The 9,615-nt window shown below is 37.4% G+C and overlaps 1 pseudogene; it reads right to left on the minus strand.

Moving 5' to 3' along the window:
• Nucleotides 1-361: 361 nt before the first annotated feature.
• LOC149249598 (GPI-anchored protein LLG3 pseudogene) lies at nucleotides 362-8,057 on the minus strand (annotated as a pseudogene).
• Nucleotides 8,058-9,615: the final 1,558 nt, after the last annotated feature.

The following is a 9,615-nucleotide window of genomic DNA, read 5'->3' on the forward strand; positions in this document are numbered from 1 at the left end:
GTTGCGCTACCTCCAGATTTATGATAAGAAGACCACCATTATTAATTATTTCCTGGATATCGTGTTTGTCATTTTCATGATTACTGATACTTCATTGGAGAATCTGCATATCCAATTTTACAAGAGTGAATGAATCTGCGTAGAATTTTGCAGAATTTAGTTCCGAGCTATCCCTGTGCGATTGTTGAATCTTGGATTAAAACATATCCACTGCAAAGAGGCAAAGAATTTGTAGTGGCCATTTAATGAAGATCAAACCTAGTCGTTTCATTATTTAGCCGATGGGTGCTCTTTTCCTTCACCTGAAGTCGAGTCCGGAGGAGCTCACATGTCCTCTGTACCTGTAATGGCTCCACTGCTTTTATGAGAAAATTTTCAAGACCCAACGTGACCCTACAGCATTCGCATTCTCAGAAGAGCTTGGTGATGGAACTTCTGCATCGCACAATAAACCCTTTTTATCTCCTTGACAGAGATTACTAAAGAGACCTGGTGGATACTTTCCATATAAATTTATGTAGCTGAACATTGTTTGTGAGCAATCAGTCGATAGATTATTTACATTTTGAGCAAAGGGACATGCAAATTCCGTGAATGCAGTACAACAAAGCTCTCGTGTGTAATTTGGACCTTTGCACTGGCTTGTTATTATAGTGTAATTCTGGAACTCAAAACTTACAGGGCAACTCGCTAAATTTTGAAGCAAGCCTCTAGCCCCCACATTAGGCTGATGCAAAGCCTCCCCTGAGAGGAGTTCAGCGTGTATCTGTGCATATCTCACTTGGATGTGATGATCAGGGGAAATATCTAGAGTTTGAAGAGGCTGATGGTAGCCTGTATGGTAGCCATTATTAGGAGTTTTCTATTTGTTTTGTATTTCCTCATATTTTGAGGGTGCAAACCTATCTGCAACGTATTTTACTTTTGATTTTGAAGTCATGAGTGAAAACAATAAAGGAGGTTTTAATATTAATTAAAAATTTGTATTTTGGAAATAGGAATTTTTTTTTGTTTTGTTTGTAACTCAGAGAAATAAGGAAGTTTCTATTAATTTGTAATATTTTTGGAGAAATAAGGTGTGAGAAGGTGTAAGGCTTATTTGTAAATGTAGGGATAGTAAATTTTGGAGTAATAAGGAGATTTTATTTGTAATTTTTTTTATTTGGAGAGATAAGTGTGACATTGTAACTCAAAGTAATTTTACTTTGAGGGGGGGTAACTTTTTTGCTTACCAGGATTTGCAAGAGCATCATTGTAAAAGTTAAATTTTGAAAGTTACCTTGTAAATATTTGAGAAATTGACTAGAGCCAAGTGCAAAGCTCAGTCATTCTTCTCCTATTTTAACGACTATACCAGGGTCAAGGCCAATCCCCGATAGATTCTTCTTTTTTGCGTAGTGTATTGCATGTTGTGTTGCCCATCTTCATATTTTTTTGAGCTTGATTCTTGGTGTGAAGCTTCAACACTACAATGTCAAAGTTGATTAATAAAATTGTGTGTCTGAGGTAGTTCAACTTTTGAAAGATGTAAAGCCTGATGAGAAGAATAAAATAGGAACAAGGAAGTCACACAAAAGTGAAGGAAATTTTGCCTTGATAGCAAATGATTTCACTGAACCTTCCACATAAAAAGAAGCAGTAAAACATAAAGAATGGAAATAGGCAATGATTGAAGAATATCAAGCAGTAATTGATAACAACACTTGGAAACTTGTTGATTGTCCTCAAAATGTTAAACCCATAGGATGCAAATGGGTCTACAGACTTAAGTACAACCAAAAGGGAGAACTTGAAAAGTATAAAGCAAGACTTGTGGCTAAAGGTTTTGCGTAGTAGGAAGGCATTGATTATGAGGAAACTTTTGCTCCTACATCTAAATGGAACATCGTCAGATTAACACTTGCACTGGCCACTCAGAAAAGGTGGAAAGTTCATCAAATGGATCTAAAGAGTGTTTTTCTCAATGGGGATTTACAAGAAGAAGTATATATGACACAACCACTAGGTTTTGAAATTAAAGGGCGGGAACATAAAGTCTGCAAATTGATCAAGGCTTTATATGGATTAAAACAAGCTCCTCGAGCTTGGTATGTAAACATGGATGAATACCTTAGGAAAGTTGGTTTTCAACGAAGTGAATCTAATGATACTTTATATGTGTGACATCAGGGTAAATATCAGGTGATTCTTGTTATGTATGTAGATGATTTGATCATTACTGGAACAATGATGATCACATTGCACAGGTGAAAACAGAGTTACATGTAGCTTTTAAGATGACAGATTTGGGATTACTTCACTACTATCTTGGAGTTGAAGTCTTCCAACGTCCACATCATATTTTCATTTCTCAGAGTAAGTATCCAGTAGAGGTTCTTCAGTGATTTAGAATGCAGGATTGCAAGCCCGTTCTTACCCCTATGGAGCGAAACTTGAAACTTTCAAAATTTGAAGGGGGGGACATGGTGGATAGCACTACTTATAGACAGTTGATTGGCAGCTTGATTTATTTGACAAATACTCGCCCTGATCTATCTTATGCAGTTAGTATTCTTTCCCGTTTTATACAGGAACCACGAGACAACCACTGGAATGTTGCCAAAAGAGTTCTTCGATATATCCAAGGAACAAAAGATTTTGGTCTTCTTTACACAAAGACTAAAAACTTTGTACTTAGTGGATTTTCAGATGTGACTTTGCTAGTAGTATTGATGATCGAGCATCAACATCAGGTTATTTAATGAACATGGGGTCATCAGCAGTGTCTTGGAGTTGTAATAAACAAGATATAGTGGCCACTTCTTCAGCCGAAGCAGAGTACATTCAGCATGGGAAGCAGCATGTGAAATTGTTTGGTTGTGTAGAATTTTACAGGACTTGGGCATTTCTCAGGCAGAAGCTACATCATTATTCATTGACAGCCAATCAACCATCAAGCTTGCCAAGATCCCAGTTTTTCATTTAAAGACAAAGCATGTGGACACCAAGTATCATCATATCAGATCTCTCATTGCCAAAGATGTCCTCAAGCCAATTTATTGTCCTTCAGAAGATCAGATCTCTGACATTTTCATGAAACCTCTTAGCAGAATAAAATTTACTAAGTTCAGGGATGAACTTGGTATCTGTTGTAATGTATCTTTGGATCATGGGGGGAATGTTAGATGATCCAAAATAAATATTATCATAGGTTATAAAGTTAGAATAAAATAATTATTAATTTAATATATTAAATTAATAATTATTAATCTAGAATAATTAATTATTTAATGTAGACATTTAGAATTAATATATTGTTGTAACGAGATATGACTCTACAAATGTGTCGTGTCTTAGGCTCTAATTTAGGATAATTGTTAGTAAGTTGTTTGAATATCTTTTATTGTAAGTGGACACTTGTTTTTTATAAGTGATCCATAATTAGAGGTAGTTAGGACATTGAGCTTATAAATAGCTCATTGCAAGAGTGTTTTGTCGTTCGGGTGTAAACTCTTGCAAAATTCCAGATGTAATTGTTTTTTTTTATTAATAAGATTATGTGTCTGAGGACACTTCTGCCATTAGGTCTTTGGTAACTTAGTCAATTACCTAAGCAATTTTTCTCTCTCTTCTCTCTTGTTCTGAAATAGCTAGTCTACTATTATTCACTCATACATCTTGAGTTGGTGCTCAAAATCACAGATGACATTTTATCCATAGACAAGTGGTAAATAGAAGTATTTGATAGGACTTTGGTGTAGCTTTTGATGACTTACAATAAGAAGCATCCAAAGAACTATGTTGAAATTCTAGTTTATACTTATCACTCTTATAACAAAGTAGTCCCCACTTCTATGGTATGTCCTAGTTTGAAACTTCTTTTAGATATTTTACTACTTCACCTTTGGTTTATATATATGGATTGAAAGGAAGGGTAATGGAGGATATCACAGGAATAAATTAAGAGTACAATTTCTTTTGAGAAAATTAGGAAAATCCACTTGCAAGTATAGGACACGCTAGAGAAGTCCCAAGAAAAGTGCAGGGCTAGGGATGGTCAACACAGAATAGAGAATTCAGCTAGACTAGGAGGAAGAGTTGGATATTGTTGAACAAGGAAAGCGCATGGGGCCTTGGTAGCAAGATCACGGTTATAGAGTATGGTGATTTTGGGATACTAGATAAGGTAAGAGATAATGCATATAGACTCAGTCTACCCACACAATTCTATATTTACTTTATAGGCTATAGAGAATCTTAAAATATATGAGTTTTCCATTTTGTATAAGGAGGAGGGGCATGTCCTACATTCCATATAGGACATAGCACTAGATTCTCGGGTAGATTTGGATGAGGAAATCATCTTTCTAAATAGGTTGGTTTGAATGAACAACTTCTAGTAAAAGAAAAATGATATTCAATGGAGAAGGTAGATGAAAATTTTCCTCACCAAATTAAGTAAAACTTTTTGGGACCAAAAGCCTCCCAAAATAGGGAGGTATGGTCCAGATTATATCATTATATTTTTTGTTGGGAAAAATACTAAGGGGGGTGGTGCAGGAATCAGTATTTTAATGTTAGATTTTAAACTTTTGTGGCATTCTTTTGGAGAAAGATAGTTCAAATTTTCCACAATATTATATGAATCTTGTCAATGTTTCAAATCCAAAAGGGGATCCATCATGAGGATAGTGAATGAAAGAAGAGTAAAAAAGAAGATGAATAAATAATAAATAAACATTTATGTAAAAGGGTTACATGGAAAATAACATTTGGCTCTCCAAGACTAATCACAAACCTTGACTTTTACATTGTATATCTTTGAATGTATAATGAAAAAGAACAAAAAGAATTGGCCATCTATACCCTGATATGTGCCCTATTTCTCGTAACACCCTTCTTTTATAGGATAATGACCATGGGGCATTTGAACCAATGATACATCATAGGAAGTTCCTTAATAATGTACCCATTCACTATCAATCAAAATCCCCAAGGGAATATTATAAAGGAGGACATGGGAGTGGGATTTAATCCACTTATTTGTGTACATGTCACAAAACCATTAATATGGTATCACTAGGTTCAACAACATATTCAACACCTACCCAAGGTGCCCACATGGATCTAGGTTAATCCAATATGGAAATTGAGCCTTTCCTAATTGTGAAAAAAGTCACTTTCCACCACTGGATACAACCCCTTTGGGATATATAAGAGTTCCCATTTGACTTGTTTAAAGTAGCCAAACCCTAGGATCATATGCATTGATTATGAATGTCATGAATCAAATGATTGGAATATCATAATAAACTAGAAGTACACACCATATGCAACATTCTAACTGTAGAGTGCACTTCCAATATAGGTATGAGAGGTAAGTTACATAATAACTACTTAAACAATAAGAGAAACTCCTCCAAATAGCCTAAATCATTCATATATACAAATCACATGTCCTCAAAAATGACTATATTGTTGGGTGCAAGAATTGCACTTAAGCAAACTCCTTAACACTTAATTGTCAACCCGGGGGATTCGTAAACTTAGAGACAAAGCACAGGCAATGCCAGAGATGGTATGAATATTTCTAATGTCAATCCCTAATTTATTTAAAGGAAAGATTGCAAAATCAAACTAAAGAAATAAAAAGGCAACTTGAACCATCAAATAATCTAGACTGGAACAAGGAAGAATGCATTTGCAAAAGAGATTTTAAAAATAAAGGAGCAATCACTCTAGCTGACTCTTGATTAACTACTAAGTGTGTGTTTTTCTTTAGCAGAGACACTTTAGCAGTCTCAACAGATGGGCCCTTCAAACCTGCTTATATAGAGATTTCCTTCTTGCACTAATCTATCTTGCACTGGTGTAGTCTGCTTGCACTAGTGCAAGAACAAAAATTTATGTAGAGTGTATAAATGGTGTCTGTACTAAAAGTGTTTTCCTTTGTGCAAGGGCTTGAACTTTCTCAAGTTCATAGCACTCAGATCTCGTGACAAGAAACTAGTTCTTGCACTAGATCGAAGCTTCTTACACTTGGTATTTAATTCTTGAAATAAGAGCTTAACTACTGCAAGTGTTGTGAAATCAAATTGCACACATAAAAATGAATGTTTCTGATTTTAACAAAGAGCATAAATAAAGAAACAATCCTTATAATTTATCCCATCATGAAGCATTTAGTGAAAGTAAGAAAACTGTTGGAAGTAAACTAAAAAGGCTTGCTACATCACACCAACATGCATTGGTGCAAGTTCATTTCTCCTACTTGGACCAGGTGGGAAAACGAAATCAAATGGAACTGCAGGAAATGAATAGCACACCAACATGCACTGGTGCAGGGTTATTTCTCCTACTTGGACTAGGCGGGGAAAACCAAATCAAACAAAACTGCAGGAAATGAATAGCACACCAACATGCACTGGTGCAGGGTTATTTCTCCTGCTTGGACCAGGCGAGGAAAACCAAATCAAACAAAACTGCAGGAAATGAATAGCACACCAACGTGCACTAGTGCAGGGTTATTTCTCCTGCTTGGACCAGGTGGGGAAATCCAAATCAAACAAAACTGCAGGAAATGAATAGCACAACAATGTGCACTAGTGCAAGGTTATTTCTCCTACTTGGACCATGCGGGGAAACCAATCCAAAATCAGATGTAGGAAAATATATTCTAACTACTTCATACAGTGGATCCGCTTTCACTCAAATAGGAATTCATGTACTATACATTAAATCACACTTAGTAGTATAAACATAAATTACAAGAACATAAAATAGGGTAAATGTGTTGGGTTGGCTGGGCCCTAGCCAACTAGTGCATTTCCCTTTTAAATAGAAACACTGCTCAACACTTTATCAATTCATCAACTTTCAAACAAAAATACGATTCATGAAAACATAAGGCGGAGCTCCCTTCTTATTAATTCATAGAGGCAAATACATGTGTGATTACATAGTCCAGCCCAGATTTGGGCGATAACAAAATAATACAAGCTTGTTACCGCCTTCCTGGTTATATCTTTGTTCTATACAAACTTATCAAGAACTATCTTGTCCTATTTACATTCCTTGTTATATAGATCCTTGGTTGAAGGCCAAAAGGATCATTTAATCGATTACATAACTGATATGCAGAATTTAGCTTTTGGCCTTGAAAATTAGGCAGTTTAACAAAACTGGCCGTAGCCAATGTCTAGTTGTTCATTCTTCATAAATCCGATCTCAGCTATATTTAGATTGCCTTGCTGTCGTGGCTGGAGCTCGGCTGCCTTCAGATCTAACCTGCTATCATGGCTGAAGCAGCACAAAACAAGGTAGTGATCAAGAAGGTCTGGATTTGTTGCAAAGATTCGTTGTGCTGGCACTAGTGTGAGATCCGATCTTGCACTAGGATTAGTGGTCACGGTAAGCACTTGACTATCAAACAACATTGGAGATATCGATAAGTTACAAGAGTGATTATAAGCAAGAAATCACGTAATAAATAATTAAGTAATGCTAAGTTAAGTAAAAAATATGAAATATAAAGTTCATGTGAAATATTTCCTCGTTCCTGGACTAGTGCAAGATGAGGGTGTATAAGAGAGGTAAAAGAGCGGTAAATGGTCATGATTTAGGAAGGGAAAAATGGTCAAAAAGGGAGAAAATTAGGGGGCTAACATCCTCCCATCCCTAAACTGTTGTGTGTCTTCACACAACTCTTTACGTCTGCAAAAAACTTCAAAACTTTAAGCACTCTAGCCCAATCCTGCTCTGGCATACTATCATCACCCTGCAAAGTTTCATAATTCTTCTTTTTGGTGCTCTTTAACTTTTTGGTCACCTTTTTAAGTCGCCTGAAACATTGTGTAGCTCGGTGCTTCCAGTTTAACTTCCCTTTTCTTCTTCTAGATTTCTGCCATCAATTCTCCTCTACTCTGTTCTTTGTCCTCCTGTGCTTTGGCCACAAGCTGCTCTAAATTCTGTACTTGAACTTCTAACTCAACTACCTGAGTAGCAGGAGTTACCAATTCCTTCTCTTTTTCTGTTTCGGCAGGAGCTGTGTCTTTCTCAGGGACCTCCATATCCGCCATGGTTACATCAGGAAACTCTTCTCCCTCTGGTCCCTTTTCTTCTGGTTCTTCCTCTTTTGGTTCTTCCTCCTCTGGTTCTTCTTCTTCTGATTCTTCCTCTCCTGCCTCTCCTTCTCCTACTTCTTCTTCAGATTCTGCCTCTTCTTCTTCTTCTTCTGCTTCATCTTCTGTAGGGTTTGCCTCTTCTTTTTCGGGTTCTACCTTTTCTTCTTTGGATTCTGCTTCTTCTTCTTCTGTGGGTTCTTCGTCGTCTGGTTCTTCTCCCTCTATCTCTTCTTCTTCTTCTTCTTTGTTTTCTTCTTCTTTCTTCAATTCTTCTTCTCGCACTGGTTCTTCTTCCTGTACTGGTGCAAGAGGGGATTCCATGCCCTGTGGGGACTGTGGTTCTTTGCCTTCATCAGAGACTTTACTCTTTTTCCAGGGTTTCTTGATAAAATCAGCCAATAGAGCATCATCCTCGACCTCTGCAAACTTGGTTGCGTCTGCAAGGACTCACAGGGTGTCATTTTCGGGGGTCGAAGTTGTGTCTTCAGCTGGTGCGCTAGCCGTCTGCTCATTTGAAGGTGAGGCCTTCTCTGCTTGTTTAGATCGCTTCCTTTTTGCACTAGTGCAAGAAGGACTTCCCTTTTCATTTTTGCTCAGGCTCTTGCTTGTGCTGGCAGGGTCCTCTATCCCCTTTCCAGCGACTGTCCCTTTGTGCAGTTGTTTTAACAACGCTTCCCATGTCATACCTTTCACTTCTAACTATTTCAGGACCAAGATTTTTATCAGGCCGTGATGATATAACCTTGTGTTGGCCTGGTCTTCCCTACTATCCTGTACGCTTTTAGCCATTTTCTCCAAGATTTTGAGTAGAAAATAAGGGAAATTCATCCTCCACTAGACGTGCCATCCATCTTCAAAATTTTGCAGCATCCTAAAGTGATATACCAAGCTATGGGTGTATCTTCCTTCGCAGCTCACAAACTTTTGTAAAATGAAGAGGAGGTATTTCCACTGACCTAGTAGGGTGCTATGCGGAACTCCTACTTTCCAGTCTACCTCTATCTTTTTATCAACGATGAAACGCTTCTAGCATTTCCTTTCTAGCTTCTGATTCTTAAACCATTGTTCTCCAGTGTTCTCTAAGCCCGTCGCTGCTGCTATGAATTCCTCTGTGACTTTGAATTTGAGAGGCCCAATTCATACTCATTTGTTTCTAAAACTCCTTGCGAACTGGCAAGCCACTTCCCTATCAGAGCCATCAAACTTCTGCAGGAACGGAAGAAAACCCGAGTCTCGCAATAGTGCAAGACTATTGCAATACTTGGCGGTCTACTCTATTGTACTGAGAGATAGGGGTTCATTTCGAACAGGCGACACTACTACTTAACGACTATGAACAGTCAAGTCCTGAAATTTTACATGCAATACTGAGGAAATCGGTCCTTATAAATAGAAATCTAACTGTGCACCATCCTTTCCATCTTATCATTGGTTCATTCGCCATATATGCGCGTCATCTTTGAGGTTAGGCCGGATTGGTATTTGCCGCGACAGTTTAACGGCTAGGTGAGGT

Source organism: Pinus tabuliformis, chromosome 7 (assembly GCF_031772625.1).
Source record: "Pinus tabuliformis cultivar Carrire ecotype Pingquan chromosome 7, CPIR1, whole genome shotgun sequence".
Taxonomy (NCBI): Eukaryota; Viridiplantae; Streptophyta; class Pinopsida; order Pinales; family Pinaceae; genus Pinus; species Pinus tabuliformis.